Source organism: Perognathus longimembris, chromosome 18 (genome assembly GCF_023159225.1).
Source record: "Perognathus longimembris pacificus isolate PPM17 chromosome 18, ASM2315922v1, whole genome shotgun sequence".
Classification (NCBI taxonomy): Eukaryota; Metazoa; Chordata; class Mammalia; order Rodentia; family Heteromyidae; genus Perognathus; species Perognathus longimembris.
The window spans coordinates 25,395,373-25,415,499 of record NC_063178.1 but is presented as its reverse complement, the minus strand read 5'-3'; positions in this window follow the sequence as shown (position 1 = coordinate 25,415,499).

The following is a 20,127-nucleotide window of genomic DNA, read 5'->3' as shown; positions in this document are numbered from 1 at the left end:
ACCAGGAAGTTAAATTTTTTTGCTACTGAATTTATGTCTAAAGAAGCAAAGCTTATATGCAGATGTTTGAAAGATGTTTTCTAGGATCCTGTGTTATTTAGAACTCATTCATTAACAATCTGATGAATAGGTTTATTATGTTTCTTTAAAGCTGATTATAAACTCATTTTGGAAAGGATGGAATGAATTATCACACTATGATTCCATTCCAATACATCTTTGTAAGTGTCCAGTGTTATTAGGAATTGAGTTACAATTGGCTGTACAAATTGACAGGTTAGCAATCATTAGTTTGATGTACAAGCCTGAGTCTGTCTTTGATCTTATCCTATTTTTCATACAAAAGGAGATGGAGGTGATGAAGCATTATTATTTTCCAGTGCAGGAAATTATGTCACCAAATAAATCATGTACAGGGCTGTCAAAATAGCCCCAACAGTTATGACAGGAAAAAGAATAGTTATAGCTCCCCTTCAGTGCACAATGAAATAGTGAACAATTTGTTAAATATCCCTGGAGTCAATTAAACAGGCATATGATCAGTTTAGTGGTTGCCAAGGCTTGGTGGGAGCCAATTAGAATTCACCCAAAATGAAAATGGATGGATCTAGAAAAATTATGTTAAATTTATGGGAAGTAGCACACACATCATCTGGCCACGAATAATCCTGGTAGGCCTTCTTTTCACAGAGATTGGTAAGGAGAGAGCTGTATAGGTATATGACATTGCCATGGATTGGAATAGTTCTTCTGCAATATGTGAAACCATTATCACTGAGGAATTAAATTAGTTGGATTTAGCCTGTACAACACGAGAGAACAATTCTGAAAATTGCAGCCATTTTTTAATTTTGTTCCAGAAGCAGTCTTGCATGAAACACTGGAGTGATTTTTCTTTTATTTTTGCATTTAAACTACAGATAAACACTAGGGATTGTTACAGATGAATGCTAGCAAACTTCTGGAGACGGAATAGCAATTCCTTTCCAAGTCAGATATTCCGTTGTGAAAGATGTTCAAACCATCTAATGATGGATGTTCATTAGTTTAGTGCTGTCAAGACAAGTTACTTCCTCACATCTCTGATACTGATCCTGTTTTGGTAGTTCTGATTGAGTTGTTAAGTTGAAAATTCACTCCTTGGAGGTTTATCTTACTTCATCAAACCAGCATCCACCTGAAATATCACTGTCTTACTCAGCGGCATCCAAACCCACAAAGCAAATAGGTTGGTTCCATCCCAGAGACTTTTTTTTTGTAGCAGTAAATGGATTTGCCCTCTTCAGAGCAGGGGGCACTGTTCCAACACAATTATTCTTATTGGAACAGACGAAGGAATTTACTTCAAATGAGGTTGTTGGTTGTCCTGTGGAAGCAGTGTCAGAATAAATATTCAACTGCTCCTCAGAGGTGTAATTTGTTCATTCTCCTATGAAGCTCCAGTGACCCATGAACTGTGGATAGCCAACTTTGTTTAGAAAGAGGAACAAATACTTTCACTGTAGCAAAGCTTGTGGATAGGCCAGGTAGGGTGCAAACACTTTTCTTGTCCAGTTCTCTGCATAGGGGGGCATTTTTATATGCCAGATGTTCCAGCTTTAGCCCTTTGTTAACTTGTTTACAATAAATTTTACTAAGGGAAAGATTCCAAGTGACAGATGTCATCAGTGAATGTTCACATCAGTTTAATGAAGATGTGGCTCAGAAATCTCCTCACTATATAAACAAAAAGCCAGTGCAGCTACAATTTGTCAGGTTGTGATACTTTTCACATCTGTGGGGAGAGACACTAGGAATTCTTCCTGTGGAAGAACATCTACCTCAACATTCTTTGTATTCAAACCTCCCTGATCCTATGATAGTGCTTAAACATAATAGATATTCCAGACATGCTTTATAATGAAGGAAATGGTAACTGTGGAGATGATGACCAGTGTTGTTCTTTCTTTTCATAACTGGAGTTTGAACTCTGCACCCCACCACCTGAGCCATGCCTCAAGCCCTTTCCTACTTCCACTATTTTTCTCTAACAATTTTTAAATTTAATTTTATTGTCAAGGTGATGTATAGAGGGACTACAGTTATATACATAAGGTAGTGAGTACATTTATTTCCAAACTTGTACTTCCTCCCTCATTTTTCTCCCACCTTCCTTCCTCCCTGACCCCCCCCAAGTTGTACAGTTAGTTTACAACATACTGTCTTGTAAGTATTACTGTTGCATTGGTTTGCCTTTTATCCTTTGCCCACCATTTTGATGTTCCTCTTCCTTTCCCTAATTCAGATAAATGTATATACAATACCTAGGGTACCAAAATCAAATACAGTGACAATAGGAGCTAAACCATAGGGAACAAAAATGCAAGAGAGAAGAAATAATTTAACATAGTACATTAAAAATTTGGAGCTCATTTCACTTAGCATCCTCATGTATGATCATATGTACATAGTCATTGAGATATTGTGATCCTCTGCTAGGACTATCCTAGACATATACTAATTGTTGCCAATGAAGGAAAACATAGAGTCTATGTTTCTTTGGGCCTGGCTCACTTCATTGCAAAGATTCTGTATGGCAAAGGACATAGCAAGCAAGATAAATAGAAAGTCCACAGATTGGGAGAAGATCTTCACTAGCCATACAACAGACAAGGGCCTCATATCTAAAATATACCTAGAATTCAAAAAATTAAATTCCTCCAAAACAAATCCTCAAAGAAACAACTGCCCCATTAATAAGTGGGCTAAAGGCTTAAAGAGAGACTTCTCTGAAGAGGAAATGAGAATGGCAAATAGACACATGAACAAGTACTCAACATCTCAGGCCATAAAAGAGATGCAAATCAAAACAACATTGAGATTCCACCTTACCCCAGTAAGAATAGACATTATCAAGAAAATGCATAACAACAGATGCTGGAAGGGATGTGGTAGTTGGGAGTGTAAACTTGTTCAACCACTCTGGAAAGCAGTATGGAGGTTCCTCAAAAGACTAAACACAGAGTTCCCCTATGACCCAGCAATCTCACTTTTGGCCATTTACTCAGAGGATCACAAACAAGGCCATCACAAACAAAGCTACCAACACAACCATGTTCACTGTAGCATTATTTACCATAGCTAAAATATGGAACCAACCCAGATGCCCCTTGGTAGATGAACGGATCAAGAAAATGTGGCATATATACACAATGGAATTCTGTGCTTCTATCAGAAAGACTGTCATTGCTCCATTTGTAAGGAAATGGAAAGACTTGGAAAAAAATCATACTAAATGAACTGAGCCCAGACCCAAAGAAACATAGACTCTTATGTTTTCCACTATTTTTCAAATAAGGGTTCACATAGCTTTTTTGGGGGTAGGGGTGAGATTCACTCTTGCTAACTTTATTTGCTCAAGATTGGCTTCCCAAGTAGCTGGGATTCCAGGTGAGAGCCAGGAAACATGGTTTGGCTCAGTGATTTTTATAGGACTGTCTTATTTCCTTTGTTTGACTCAAACTGGAACATCCTTCCTCTGTTGACATCCACCATGCCTGTGGGCCCATAAAAGGAGGATTTCTCCACAGAACTATTGGTTGAAGATGGTTTGAGTTTGTCCTCCAAGGGTTCCTGTGTTGGAATCTTAGTGCTCAACTTGGTGATGTCTCTGTGTTGGAATCTTTAAAAGGAAGAGTCTAGTGGGATGTCTCTGGGTCACTGGGACTGCTGCCTTGGGAATTAACATAGCTCTTTGGGACACTAGTTAGTTCCTGTGAGAGTTGTTGTAAAAGGGCTAACCTGGCATCTCTCCTCTCTCTGGCATCCCGTGACACCCTGTGATCATCCCTCTCATGCATAACCCCCTAATAGATCTGCCAAGATATGACACATCTTGGGACATCACGGGATGCCCTCAACAGAGAATGTGCCAGGTTGCTTATTATCTGCCATGAGCTAAACACACCCCATTTCTTTAGTGATTACCCACCTTTGGGTATTTTCTTAGTGTAGAAGCAAAAGGATTAATATCCCCAGTATTCTGGATGTAGCCAATTTCGTGTCCTCACTAGTCATTTAGAAACACGCCCAGTCCTTTTTGTCTTTGCATGCCCTGTAGAAATAGCATGGCATTCTTGTCTTTTGGTGAAGATTATTTTTTCTTCATATTTTAGATTTTTTTTAGCATGTAATGTAGTGAGCAGTGTGCTACAGTCAAGATTGATTTTTCACTGGTTATGCAGGGATAGTACAGAGACAAGTAGTGTTTGATATTTCTGCTTTTCAAAAGTATATATCTTGTCATATGGAAGCTGATTAAATCACTACTCCCATTTTATCATAGCATATGGGTAACAAAACCAGTTATTTTTTTCCCAGAGCCTGTACATCTTCCAGTAAAGTCTGCAGGATATAATGAGTGAATTTATTGCAAATAGACCATGAAGGTTCATGGTGACATTTTGAGGGAGGTGGGTTATATACATTCTTTCCACGAAATGCTGTGAATCCATGAATATATCCATTGTGCCCAAGCAGCTACTAAATCTTGGTATATTTCCTATCTCCAAAGCTGGTATATTTTCCTAGCTCCTAGCTTCCTACTGAATCCATAGAGGACCTTCCCCCCCCCCCCTGTTTTTTAGCTCCTGTTATATTGTACACAAACTATATTAAAACTTTAAGCTTGCTCATAATATATAGATACTTGGGGATAAAGTAGGGTTTCTTTGTTGTTGTATATGCCAGTCCAGAGGCTTGAAAATGAGGGCATGGTCACTATCCCTGAGCTTTTGTTTGCTCAAGGTTTGTGTACTACCGCTTGAGCCACAACTCCTCCACTTCTGGCCTTTGGTGGTTAATTGGCTTTCTTGCGCTGGAAGACTTTGGACTGTAATCTTCAGATCTCAGCCTCCTGAGTAGCTAAAATTACAGGTCATGCCACTGGCTCCCACTGGCTCATTATTTTTGAGATAGGGTCTTGCTTCCTGCCTATCCTTATATTAGGGCACAATCCACCTATGTTAGGTTTCCCATTATAACTAGGACAACAGATATGCACCATTGCATCCAGCTCTTTGTTAAGAAGGGGTTGTTTTTCTGCCTTGCTTGGTCTCGAACTTTGATCCTTCCAGTTTCAGCCTTCCAAGTAGCCAGGATTACAGGTATAAGTCACCTGCACCTGACTTAGCCTGCTTCTTCACCAAGAAGTTAGTATTTAGAAATAAACCTCTTCATAAGGGCCAGGATGAACTTTAATTTGTTGTTTGCTGTAAAACTATATAATTGTGATGTGGCATCAGCCAATGGCTAGATTCAAATGAGCCTTCATCTGAAAGGCCCTGTGTATCCAGGTAGGGTACTTGAAAGAATTGCAGGGATTTGTCAATGATTAAGAAATACAGAACCGTCCAGAATCTTTTTTTTTTTTTTTTTTTGGCCAGTCCTGGGCCTTGGACTCAGGGCCTGAGCACTGTCCCTGGCTTCTTCCCGCTCAAGGCTAGCACTCTGCCACTTGAGCCACAGCGCCGCTTCTGGCCGTTTTCTGTATATGTGGTGCTGGGGAATCGAACCTAGGGCCTTGTGTATCCGAGGCAGGCACTCTTGCCACTAGGCTATATCCCCAGCCCCCCCGTCCAGAATCTTGTAGGCAATAAATGATGTGGAATTAATGATTTCTCATTAATGATATGTTAATTGTCTTTTTATTAAGTATTTGTAGATCTGTTAATTTTCAAGTGCCATTTTTTAATTTGAGAGATATATAGTACTACCTATTGAGCTTCACTTGGGAGGAAATAATTTTTTTTTGTATGGGAAGGAGTTTAGGTATTAGAGAGGAAACCATCCATTAAAAGGATCTGAGATGATAGGAAATATTCTTTTTGTAAAATTTAATTTTATTGTCAAGGTGATGCATAGAGGGGTTACAGATACATAGTAAGGTAATGAGTACATTTCTTGTTGTTTTTCTCCTACTTTTCCTCACCCTAGTTCTCAACCCCCCCAAAAATTGTAAAGTTTATTTCCAATATATTGTCTTGTGAATATTGCTGCTTCATTGGTTTGCCCTTTGTCTCACCATTTTGTTGTTCCCCTTCCCAATTCAGATAAACATATATACACAGGGTACCAAAATCAAATACAGTGACAACAGGGGATACACCAAAGGAAAAACAAACCCAAAAGAATAAAGAAATGACCTCATTAAAAACAGCAACAAAGAAAAACCTCTTGTTTCCATATCTTAGAGTTCATTTTGGTTAGCATCATTTTACATGGTCATGTGTACATAGCTATTGAGCTATTGTGATCCTCTGCTAGGACTATACTAGAAAGAAATTCCTTTATTTTTCAGATAAGCTTATCTATTTCTTTTAATCCCTTTCCATCTCTTCATGAAAAGACGTTGGGAAAAACTACTATGAATACCAATCATAGTCATAGACACCACAGTTCCAGGGCTCTAAGAGATTATATAATTTGTAAATGATCACACAGGCAGAGGCTGACAGAACTTGTAGGGAACAGAGGTCTCGTAAGTATGACCTTATATTACAGTCTTCCTAAAGAGCACTTGTGGTTTCTCCATTGCAAACATTCATGCAATAGCTATTGGTAATAGCAATATCTATCCTTCTTTCCTTCCTTCCTTCCTTCCTCTTTCCTGTAGTACTGTAGTTTGAACTCTGGGCCTTGCACTTGCTAGTCAAGCACTCTTCCACTTGAGCTATGCACCCAGAACTTTTTGCTTTAGTTTATCTTTCAAGCAGAGCTTTTTGCCTTGGCCCTGGGCCATTCCTCTGGTAGAAGTGTGGCCAGGCATCATACCAAGCTTGCCTCCCCTTGAATTGTGATGCTGCTACATTTACCTCTTCTATAGCTGGGATTATGGGTGTGAACCACTATGCCAAGCTTGATTTGGGAGGTAAGATCTTGTTAACTTTTATGCAAGGTATTCTGGAACTGTAGTCCTTTTTCCATCTTGCTTCCTACATAGCTGGGATTGCAAGCATGTATAACTGGCCAGTGATAGCAAAATTTCTCACGCTGACAGTTTGCAATCTAAATATTACACTTGGGACATTTTCTAACAATGAAAAAGAACTCTATGATTGCATATTAATTACAGATAGCCACCAAACTAGCAATCAGTGGGGATCACATGATAAAAGAATGCAAAATAAAGATATAGACCAGAGTGGCAAACATACACAGTAGGAACATTCATTCCTACTATCCCTTGCTAAGGTGTCAGTTGAGGAAGAGAGAGGACATACATGCCTAAGTCCCCACTCAGAATGACTTTTACTATGCACTAATTGTGACCTGCTGTCTTATATTTGTGCAAAATAATTAGGCCTGAATTGGTCTCAAGAAATTAATTTGTTTGTATGCATTTTCAAAAGCTTCTCTTCCATTATTTGGAAGGGCAGCTTCTGACCCATGTAGACTTGATCAATATATATAGTTACCTTCTGGGTGTTGGAATAAAGTAATTAAAGTGAGAATAAGCCAGCTCCTGAGTAGGATTCACATTTATTTATTTATTTATTTCCCTTTTTTCTGTTGTTTTTTTTTTTTTTTTTTGTCAGTCATGGGGATTAAACTCAGGGTTTGGGCACTGCCCCTGAGCTTTTTATTCAGGGTCAGTGCTCTACCACTTTGAGCCACAGCTTCATTTCCAGTTTTCTGATAGTTAATTGGAGGTAAGAGTCTTGTGGACTTTCCTGCCTGGGCTGGCTTTGAATCACAATCCTCAGATCTCAGCCTCAGTACTGAGATCCTCAGATCACAGTAGCTAGGATTACAGGTGTGAGCCACCAGTGCCCAGTTTAGGATTAACATTTCTAAGAGCCAACTGTTCCACTGCAGAAATCCACCATGTACAAGACATAGAGAACTTCATATGCTTCATATTCATACACATCATAGCTACATGAACAAATGATTCCCATCAAATTTCTTTATGTGGCCACTGCAAAGATGACCCTAAACATGAAACTGCTGCCATTTCTAAGCCAATGTTTTGTGTACCTGTGTTACATGATTATATTCTGCCTCCAACAAACCAAAACAGAAATTCAACAATCTTTACCAGTAGTGTACAGCCAATAATTCCAATGAAGCTTTCTTTTCATAGCTATAAAAGGGGAGGGGATTTGGGAATGAGTCATCCGAAATCACTCTGCTTTCTGTTTGCTTCTTAGGAGGAGTTCAGCCATGTGCTTAGTTAACAACTCGTGTCTGAGCACCACTAAAAGGAATTTCAGGGATCATGTAGTTTATGGCCTGTCTGGAAGTAAGACCAGCAGGAATTCCATTTTCCAGCAGTTGGCAATGTCATGTAGTTAAAATACACCAAGGAGATATTTTTGGCTTTTGTTTTCTATGATTTTTCCCTTTCTGCAGATTTTATAACTTAGTACTTTAGTGTCTTTGCTATTATTTTAAAACCTTAAACCTTTTAGACTTGATTTTTAAAAAGATGAGTATCGCTGTAGAAGCTATTTTGAATTGGGGAAATAATTAGAGGATTCAAGTTGCTTTCTTGCTTCAGGAATCAACAATAGCTTTTCTTCACCTGTATTTATTCCTCTTTTCTGAGTAGTTCAATCATTGGTGGTGAGAACTGTTGAGGCAAGGTCTCTTTACAATGCCCAGCCTGGCCTCAAACTCACGACCTTCTTGCCTCAGCCTCCTAAGTGCTAGATACACCATGACATTGTCAGTTTTAAAAATATTTTACATAAGATTCTGTTTAGGGCAAAAGGGTGGCTCATAAAAGTTGCAGATGGCAGAGGAATCCTGATAATGTTTACAGACAGGTACCTCTGGGGGTTTAGAGGAGAATTACCAGAATTTCCAGGTAATTGATGTTTTTTATTTACGCCCCCACCCTTCCCAATGGCTTTGCTGCCAATCACAGCAAAGGCAGAATTGGAGGAAGCTGAAAGTAATAAGCAAAAGACAGCAGCCCCTTCCTATGGAAAAGGGCTTATGCTGTATTTTGCTAGAATTAAGAGAGTCCATGGTGAACATTTGTTTAGAATCTTTCTCTCTTCTTCTTTCCTTATTATTATTATTATTTTTTGCCAGTCCTGGGGCTCCACAGCGCCACTTCTGGCCCTTTTCTGTATATGTGGTGCTGGGGAATTGAACCCAGGGCTTCATGTATACGAGGTAAGCACTCTTTGCCACTAGGCCATATCCCCAGCCCCTCTTTCCTTATTTTCTATGCAGATATTTATCTGTATGGATGGCAGAAGGGGAGAGACTTTGTTGATCATCTGAACTTACCTGCCCCTTGCTACACACATAGAAAACAGCTGAAGCATGTCAAGAACTTGTCCCCACCCCCACCTCTACCAGCATGAGAATGGTTTGACCTGCTCAGGCACATGTCTTCAATGTCCTGAGTGGCAGGCAAGAGGCATCACGGCCTCCTCTCTCCAGGCCAATGGTATAGAAAGCTGGGCAGGGGCAGTAGCAGCAACAGAGGAGCTCCACACAGTTCTGAGGAGCTACTCAAGGTGCTTCCAGCCTATTCTTTCTCTTTTTCCACCATTCAGCATGGGTTTCTGTTGCTGGCATTCTAAGACCCTGACCAATATAGGTTCTTCTTGAGATTTGGACTGGAGAATCTAGAGGTGAACTTGAGCTCCTGTTGCACAGACTGGAGGTATTTGCTAAGTGGTCTAAGCCCAGCCTGGCCTCACCTATATCCTTTCCTTGTCTAAATCAAATGCAAGAGAGAATCTTGTAATTACTAACATAGAAGAGAGATAAAGAAGCACAATTTATAGAAGGAAATTCAAGCCAGGTTACTCTTTCCAGGCTTTACACCATTGGTTGGATTCTTCTCTTTTGATTGGAATCAGCTCTGGAAAAGGTACCAGGTGTCTAGAAGCAGTGTTAGGGTTCACATAGCTAAACCAAGTCAAAGACTAACCTGCCAGTAGCTGGCAGTTACCTTGTCCTGACCCCTCCCTTCAGCCATAGAGTCCATTTATGAAACTCAGAGCTGGGGATGGCTGTCACCAGCTAAGGCATTCTGAGCCACAGCCTCTGAAAACAAGAATATAATTTGTCAATCAGTGTGTGCTCAATGATTCAGAAGGATCCATATGTGCCTTTGTTTCAGCCACTCTAATGGGAATATGTCAACTTCAGTTAAGTTCTATTATCAGGCTCACTTCTGACTAAACTAGAGAGGCTGCTTCTCAGAGAAGGGTGGTCTTACTTCAGGGGCATGCTGACTTTGCAGAGAGGCATTTACTCATCAGAAAGGATCTTTGGGCTATGACTGAACCCTTTTCAGTGGTTAGAAAGCAATGTGTTATTTCTAGAAGGAAATTGACGACATTCTAGCATCATTATCCGCCACTGGTTTTAGAAAGAAAAGCAAAAGGTCTAAGGCTATGTCTTCAAGAGTGACTGATTTAAAGGCATGTGGGATGAGCTGAAGCCAGAGGCTGATGCAGAACAAGATGTCTCATTGTTTAACAGACCAAAAGAAAATGACATTCCTTAAGAGTTCTCTGCTGAAATGAAGGTCAAGGCTTCCGGCTTAGAGATGACTGGTGTCCCAAGGGGACACAGTGTCTTACAGCCACAGGGATGCGTTGTCCGACAAAGAGATGCTGAGACACTTGAAGGGGCAAGTGCTAGTCTAAATGTTGTGCTGCAGGAAGATGATCCTCATCTGAAACCACAAAACCCTGACATTTTTATTGAGATAAACCCTGAGGATTCAAATTGGAATGTACTGTGAAGCAAATAATCTTTCTGTTGTTGTTTTTCTAACTCATTCCTCCATCAGTCTTAAGGGTGAGTAACACATGAAAAGTTCAGGGACAGCAGGAACAGAAAAGACTTTGCTCCTTAATAGTTGAACATGGTGAGTGTGTGTGTGTGAGAGAGTTAGAGAGTATATGTGTTCATGCACGTGTGTGTGTGTGTGTGTGTGAGGCAGGTCTAAAGTCTCATTGGTGGGGATGGAAGGCAGGGGCAGAAGTGCATGGAGAAGAGAAGTATGTGTGCACGTGTGCCAATTCTGGGGCTTGAACTGAGGGCCTAGGTGCTGTCCCTTAGCTTTTTCACTCAAGTTTGGCACTCTCCCACCTGAGCCATGGCTCTACTTCTGGATTTTTGGTGCTTCACTGGAGATAGGAATCTCACCATCTTTCCTGCTCGGTCTGGCTTTGAACCATGCTCTTCTGATCTCAGCCTCTTAGTAGTTAGGATTACCAGCATGGGCCACCAGCACCTGGTCCTCTGCCATCTTTCTTTGAATCTCTGGAACCAATATTTCTTGCTTAATGCCTTAGACTAAGATTTTTATGCTGCTTTCATTCTCTCTCTCTCTCTCTCTCTCTCTCTCTCTCTCTCTCTCTCTCTCTCTCTCTTCTCTCTCTGTCAGTCAAGGGGCTTGAACTCATGATCTGGATGCTGTCCCTGAGCTTTTTTCACTCATGGTTAGTGTTCTACCACTTGTTACAGTGCCACTTAGAGTGTTCTGGTAGTTATTGGAGATAAGAGTTATTGGAGGACTTTGCTGCCTGAGGTTTTGAACCAAAATCCTTAGATCTCAGTCTCCTGAGTAGCTAGGATTACAGGTGTGAGCCACCAGCAAGCAGCTTTATACTTGATTTCTTTCTGGGCAATTTGCATGATACAATTTGCAATTCAGGGTCAAACCTTTACACATTGGCTTTCTTTTACTTGCTATTGGATCTCCATATCATATCATGAGTCTCTTAGGAAACTTTAGCAACAATTGTCAGCCTGTGTGGGCAGCAAACAAACATTGAGTCTTCCTTGGACAAAAGTGATCTTGCTGGTTATTGAATTTAAAATCAATAATTTTCTATAATTTGCTTCCTCTGTTCCTCTATTTTGAATGATGCCAATGTTTTTGATGACTAGTTCCTAGTGTTTGCTGTTTAATAATATCCTGTGGAAGTCCTGAGATCAACAGTTTTGGAAAACTACTAGAATTTCACCAGCTTGTCTGTTACATGTCTTCTTATATTCTAATAATGATGAAAAAACATTTTGATTGAATGCCTACTATGTGCCGCGCGCTCTGCTAGGTGCTTTCTGTACGTTATCCTTAATCTTTCTAGTAAGCCTGATTAGTGTTGGTGCTGTCATTCTCATCTTAAGGATTATGAAGCTACACTGTGGACATTAGCTAAGTAATTGCTTGATGTTAGCTATTTTCTTGTCTCATGTTGTATTTCTGTTTTATCTCCTGAGTTCAGGGAGCATCCTGCTGGCTTAGTGGGTGGATTAATGCATGCTCCTGATACTGCATTTCTTCTTCCTGCACATCTTTCTGCCATGTCACTAGTACCTATCCCAGTTTGTAGTTGTTTCCAATCCTTTTCAAGCAAAAGCTGCTTAGCAATCTCTTCAGTCCAGCATCAAAATTGGCTGCTGGAGGTTGATTGGCATTATCAGAGGCTGCACCTCACAAGATGCTTCATCAAATCCTGTGTGTTCTGGATCCCAGGCCGCCAGTGACTTGGGAATTTCTGTCCATCACACTGATGGAATGTTAGTAAGACTTTTCTAATTTGCTGTCTGAAGAGGGTGTCAGACTCCTTAGAAACTTAAAACTATGTTAATATTGTTTATCATCTACTTGAAAACTTATGTTGAAATATCCAGAAGTGGTAGTACTCTAGGATGGGCACATACATAGTTGTACTTTTCTAAATACTTTCGGTCAATAATCAGAATGTATTATATAGGAATGGATATTTCCTCCCCCCGACCCCCCACCCTCAGTATCAGGGATTCAACTCAAGACCTGTTGCTTGCTTGGCTGGTGCTCTATAACTTCAGTCATACCTCCAGTATGGCTTATTGTTGCTTAATTGGATAAAGAATGTCACAGACTTTCTGCCTAGGCTGACTCTGAAACACAGTTCTCCTGTTCTCAGCCTCTGAGTACCTACGATTACAGGTGTAAGCCATCAAATTATAGAGTACATATAGTAAATGTATGAACCAAGAATTTTAAAACATGGGGAAAACATAAACATTTTAGGAAGTAATTAAAAATTTAAAAATTATTTTTTACTAGAAAGTACTAAAAGCAGAGGGGTTACAGTTACATAAGTCAGGCAAAGAGTCCATTTCCTTTTGGACAATGTCACTCCTTCCCTCACTCTCTCCCAATTTTTCCCTCCCATCCTACCCACAAGTTACATAGTTCATTTTCAACATAGCTCATTTTCAACTTTGTGTCCAGTGAGTACCATTGCTTAATTTGTTTACCCTTTGTGTCTTCATTTCTGTGTCCCTCTAACACTCTCAAAGATATAAACTAACAAATAAGCAAAAAACAAAAGTAGCAACAAAGAAAAAAATCTTGTTTTTAAGAATGAGACTTCAAAATTTGATTATAAAATTTCCTAAGACACATTCTTTGGGATACTAACTTTACAAGTTGCTTTCTGAAGCTGGACACTTGTAGCTCATATCTGAAATCCTAGCTACACAGGAGTCTGAGGATCGTGGTTCAAAGCCAGTTAAAGCAGGAAAGTCCATGAGACTCTTATCTCCAATTAGCCACCAAAAAGCTAAAGGTGGAGCTGTGACACAAGTGGTATATTACCAGCCTTGAGTTGAAAAAGCTAAGAGAGAAAGAATGTGAGGCCCTGAGTTCAAGTACTGGTGTGTGCACATGCACACACAGAGAAACACACACACACACACACACACACACACGAAAGTTAAAGACTCCAATAGCTACAGAAGATACTCTTGTGTTTCTGACTTGGAGAATCATAGCACACAGTGAGATCTTACAGTCTCAGCCACAGAAATCTGAGCTGTCCTCAAACACATTGTTTCTCAAATGTACTCGCCACAGGACATTTTATCAGATAATTTCTTCTAACATCTTCCAGTCCTCCCTTTGAAAATGCCAGGCAGTTTAAACAGAAAGAGATAAGCTTAACCTTTTTTAATCTGGAGTGTTCTGAAGAAGTTCTCAGAATTCCAATCCATGTACTAGGGATTTTGCAGGTTGGACACTGTGAAAGCTTTGTGTCTTCAGCACATGGAAATTTGCATATGACCACCTTTCAACACCCTGGCATGTATAGTAGTCACCTCTTTCTGCAGCTTCCCTATTTGATGTTTCAGCAAATCTACAGCAACCATGAAAGTATTAAATTAAATATATTTCTTAAAATAAAAATTTTAGCTGTGCAACATTTTGAGTATGTGTGATGAAATCTTGTGGTGACCATTTTCCCCCAAAGTATCCATACTGTGTGCAATGTGTACCCCACTCTTCCATTGGTCACTTAGTAGCAGTCTTGAATACTGAAACAGGTTTTGTGGTATGACTGTGTTCATTACCCGCTTATTTTAGTTAATAATGGCTCCAAGGTGCAAGATGAGTGATATGGACAATCTAGATATGGCAAAAAAAAAAGCCATAAAGTACTTCCTTTAAATAAAACAAGTACATGTTATTGACTTAAAGGAAAAAAAATACTAAATTCTTGGGTTCCTAGGATTTCTGGTAGGAATAAATATTCTCTCTGTAAAATTATGAGGAAGGCAAAAAGAAATTCATGCAGTTTTGTTTTCATCTACTTGGTTAAGATAGAAAAGAACTTGATCAATTATTTCTTAACAACTTTACTGAGATAGAAAGGCACTAGTTTACTGGGCTTGGAATGATGTCATTTGGGGCATCTGCTGAAGACCTTGGAACATTCTCTCATAGATGGGGATCACTGTATTGGACTAGGCTCACCACTCCAGGGTTGTACATTCAGCAGTTAGAGAGAGGAATTGTCTGTCAATGACCCTACCCCTTCCAAATGCAAGGGCCCTGTGAAAATCAAACATCCCCTTCTTATGTACTTTTTTATTTGTGCCAGTCCTAATGTTTGAATTCAGGGTCTATGCACTGTCCCTGACATTTTTTGCTCAAGGATAGCTATCACTTGAGCCACAGTTCTACTTCTGGATTTTGGGTGTTTCATTAGAGATAAGAGTCTCAGAGACTTTGCTACCTGTGCAGATCTTGAACTGTGATCCTCAGATCTCAGCCTCCTGTGTGGCTAGGATTAGAGGCATGAGCCACCACACCCAACCTTTTATAAGAAATTTGGTACATCAGTGTTTTTCCTCAAGGTAACTCATACATGTCCATATTCTGTTGTATAATTCCTGGCAACAATATCCACTTAACCATGGACCTTTAATGCAAGCCAAGCCTGCTATAAGAAAGTTACTTGCATTCCTTTCCATTAGGGCTTTTGCTCCTATAACAAGCTTCCAAGTAGAAAAGGTGTGTCATGGCAGAGTGTACGTGGACTCTCCCTGTCAGTAAGTCAACATTCTGAATTTTGAGATTCCATGTTTTCCCCCTGTTCCTAGAAGCAGGAAGGAGACCATGGCGGCAGGTATGTGCTGTGCTACCCCGGGAGAGGACTCCTAATCTGAGACTATGCTGGCCCCCACTTGTTGAGATGGAGCAGGGAAGACATTCCTCTGAGAATCTCTTTCAGCTGAATGTACTTAGAAATGAGCTCCTTTGTCAGAGAACAATTGACAAGAGAAAGAAAAAGTCTCCCTTAAATTTTGAGTTTAAAAATAGCTACCCTTAATCATTTTTTAAAATAGCAGTTGGCTGTTTCATCACTGAATCCACAGAGATGTGCAGACTGAAATTTGGTCAGTCTACTCTCAGATATGCTGGTTAACCAGGTTAAACAAAACAGAGGAAACAAGCACACTACAATAAAAAATCAAAGTTAACTAGAAAAAAATGCTTTTATCCATCAACCACCTACCCCATTTTTACAGTTTCCACTATTGTTCTAGTGGATGCTAGTTGTCTGTCCAGTAAAAATATTTTAGTAAGCATTTGTGAATGCTTAGAGAAATCTCTTCAGCCTAGAGGTAGTCACGATTATGTGTTTTGTCTTGTCTTTGAGTGCAAAGTCTTAGGAGACACCAATTAAATACCTTTTATCAGTGAAGATGGTAAAGTGGGATCCAAGCCTAAGGCCACTTCAGTTGTCATTTCTACATGGTCTGTTTATCACTAACCTCAAAGACATGTAGCCTGTGTAGATGGGAGAGACTGGAAATTTGCCAAGGCCAAAACTGCTAGAACTTGGTATTACCAGGCATTCAATATTTATATGCATGGTAGTTCACAACAGAAACTTGTCAACTGAGTTGGGGAGAATAGACTCCGAGAGGGAGCTGAATTTGAAATTTATTTGTGTTCTTTGCCTAACACCTATGGAAGGGAAGGAACAGCTTCAGGTCAGGCAGGTGGAAAGATTGGACAACCTCAACAGGTCTTCAGGCAACTCAGAGGAGCTCTGACATTAAGGTAGTCCTGAAGCATCATTCCAGCTGTAGCCAGGGACCGTGTGAAAACTCCTTTGTGCACTGGTGATTAGAATTCTCCCTCTGCGGGCTGGGGATATAGCCTAGTGGCAAGAGTGCCTGCCTCGGATACACGAGGCCCTAGGTTCGATTCCCCAGCACCACATATACAGAAAACGGCCAGAAGTGGCGCTGTGGCTCAAGTGGCAGAGTGCTAGGCTTGAGCGGGAAGAAGCCAGGGACAGTGCTCAGGCCCGGAGTCCAAGGCCCAGGACTGGCCAAAAAAAAAAAAAAAAAGAATTCTCCCTCTGCTACACTGCTACATGACTGACACCTTCCTCAACAGGACCTTCTCTCCTTATCCCTACATCAATCTCATGACCATGAGGCCCTTCCTCTCATCCCTGTACTTAACCCTCTATCTATGTTCCATTGATCTTTTAGGACATAATTTCCTAGCATATTTAACATATTATTTTAAACAAAACTTTTGTATATGTACACCCTTTCAACATTTTCTACATGACATTTCAACATTGGTAATGAAATTCTGATGACAGAGAATGCTGTTGAATGTTTTATTTTCTTATTATGTAAAACAACAGATATTAGACTCCTGTGCAAACCAGATGCCTAGAGTTTGAACTTGGCCCCTTTCCTGCTGTGTCCATTGAATGAGTAGTTTACTTTCTTTGCCTCAATTTCTCAACCTGTAAAAGAGAGCTAGTAACAGTACATTCACTTGTTAAGAGAATTAAATAACTTAATATTTTTTAAATGTTTAAAACAATACCTGGCAAATTATAAACATCATATAAAAATTTCTTATGTTTTGTTTTGTGCTAGTACTGGGGTTAGAACTTGGGACTTTGCATACTCTCTTGGCTTTTTCACACAAGGCTGGAACTCTACCCTTTGAGCCACAGTTCCACTTCTGGATATTTGCTGGTTAACTGGAGATAAGAGTATTATGGAATTTTTCTGCATGGGCTGGCTTTGAGCCACGGTCCTCAGATCTTAGCTTCCCAAGTAGCTAGGATTACAGGCATGAGCCACTAGTATCCAGCAATATTTTTTTATTTAGAAGTAAATCAAGCCATGAGCTGGTGGCTTTCGCTTGTAATCCAAGCCACTCAGGATCACAGTTCAAAGCTAGCTTGGGCAGAAAAGTCAGTGAGACTCTTATCTCCAATTAACAACCCAAAAGCTGGAAGTAGAGCAGAGGCTCAAATGCTAGTCTTGAGAAAAAAAGCTCAGGGACCGCACCCAGGCCCTGAGTTCTCTCTCTCTCTCTCTCTCTTTCTCTCTCTCTCTCTCTCTCTCTCTCTCTCTCTCTCTTTCTCTCTCTCTCTCTCTCTCTCTCTCTCTCTCTCTCACACACACACACACACACACACACACACACAGTGAGTCAGTGGAAAGGCAGTGGTTTGGGCAGTATGGTAAGGCACAGATCCCTACAGATGAAGAAATATAGATGTACAGAGTATAAACTGCCTACCACCAGAAACTAGAATTCAAACCTAAGTTTGCTTGGGGCTGCTGTCTTTTTTCTCTTGTTTTTGTTTGTTCTCTCCCGCACCATTCCTGTTCCTTTAATGACTTAGCTCTCCCCGCCTTGAAGTGGTCTGGTGGTTTTCCATTTTCCAGTGAACAAAAGCTGATATACTCAGAAATGATACAAACCAGAATTCTTAACTCCAGTGAGAATTTCATCTGGAACTGTTAGTTTCATTTTGTATCTGCTATTACATAAAACAAAGAGTAATAACATGATAAATATGACTTGACAACATCATTTATAATTTTTCCCATATTATGAACCTCATTCTTCAGACGATACCTTTTATGGAAAAAATTAGTCTACTTTTGTTATATCCTTAACTGCAAAAATTGTTCTTTATAGACTTTATTTGTGTTCCCACCACTTGTGATCAAATATTTCCACACAAGAAGCAAATCTCACAGCGAGCAAATGAGTTCATAATAAACCCAATTTTGATGGTAAAATACTTTGATCTGAGATTACCACTGACTACCAGTTGCCATCTGTGCATGCTTGTTAAAGGTGTCAGACATAATTAACTCATTGTACCCATTCTTTGACAACCTCTGTAAAGGGGCCGTGCAGAATATATACTTGTAATTGTCAATGTAATTGGTTGGCTTTGTGAAAATAGCTGCTTCCCTCATTTGGACAAACTTTGCAAGATCCATAAAGGGAAAAAGAAATAATCATTCCATTCACATTACTTTATTTAATTATTTATTTTTAAATTAAATTGATATGTTTTTGTATGTACTAGTATTAGGGCTTGAACTTGTGGCCTTGTGTTTTGGCTCAGCCTTTTCTGCCTATAGCTGTTGGTCTACCACTTGAGCCATGCCTCCAGTCCCTCCGTATTACTTTATGTAATCATTGGTATGTTTCTTTAAGGAGGTAGTTATTAGTTCTTTGGTTACAAAAAGGACAATTTTAGGCATTCCTGTATAAGAATTTTTAATATACACATGCAGACATGATCTTTCTTTACTGTCTGGGGTGTGGGAAATAGAGGACAAACAGGAAGAAAGGATGACTACCACCATGTGGTTCCCAGCCAATATCACTGGCCCAAAGCCTTAGTGATCCTTAGGGGGTTATAGCCTTTCTTGATTGGTAAAAGGGAGATGAAGGTATATTAATCTTGTTTATGTTTGGTCAGGGAACGGGGAGAAGAGAAACCAGGGGACTAATACTTGTGAACAGTATCAGAAACAAAACTTTGGCAGACAAGTTCAAAGTTAAGTCATAATATCAAAAGAAAGTATTGCTTGATACCCTTAAGCTTGAAACTCTTCATCTCTTTCCCCTACACTTCTACCCAATATGTTGCCTCATCTCTTTTATCCCCCCAGCCCCATCATTAGTTCCAGAATAGAACTCCAATACTAGGGAACAGAGGCCACTAGAAATGTCCAAGGTTGGAGAAGGTTTTAAATGGTGCTCAAAAGTCAAAAGTGGAAATGTTTAAAAAATAGTGTAAGATGGGTCAGTTTAGAGTTGAAGAGACATGGACTCTAAAGAACTTAAGAATAATTTCCCCAAATAAATATACAATTGTTGACAAGTTAGATTAGTGAAGGGTCAAAAGGGTGCTAAAGCCATGATCAAAATGAAGGGGAAAAAAAACAACAACCGTGGTTTACTTTGAAACAATTAATTGACTAACAAAATACATTAAAGTTTCTGGGTAGCTCATGCCTGTTGTCCTACTTATTTGGGAGGTTGAGAGTGAGAGGACCACAGTTCCAGTTCAGCCTAGACAGAGAAGTCCACAAGACTCCATCTTCACTGAGAGCAGCTGGGCATAGAGGTGCATGCCTGTGATCCCAGCCATAGCAAGTCCTCCTAAAGCAGGTGGATCAGGACTCAAGTGAGTGCCTGAGATGCTATCTCAAAAATACCCAGAGTGAAACATGGATGGAAGGGTGTTTCAGGTGGTAGAGTACAAGCCCAGTGAGCATGAGGCTTTGAGTATCACCAGGGCCCACTATCAACAACAACAACAACAATAACAAAACAACAACCCAAACCTGACAGTCTCCCCCCCTCCCCCCAGCAACAAAAAAACATGACAAAACCAAACAAAACAAAACAAAGGTTTCTCAACCTTGGTCTTAGATAACAGGCATCCATCATGAGAAAAAATGTACATAATTTATTAACCTCGATGCATTTTTATGCATATGAATGCCTGCTATAATTTGATGGTAGAGATTGAATCACAGTTC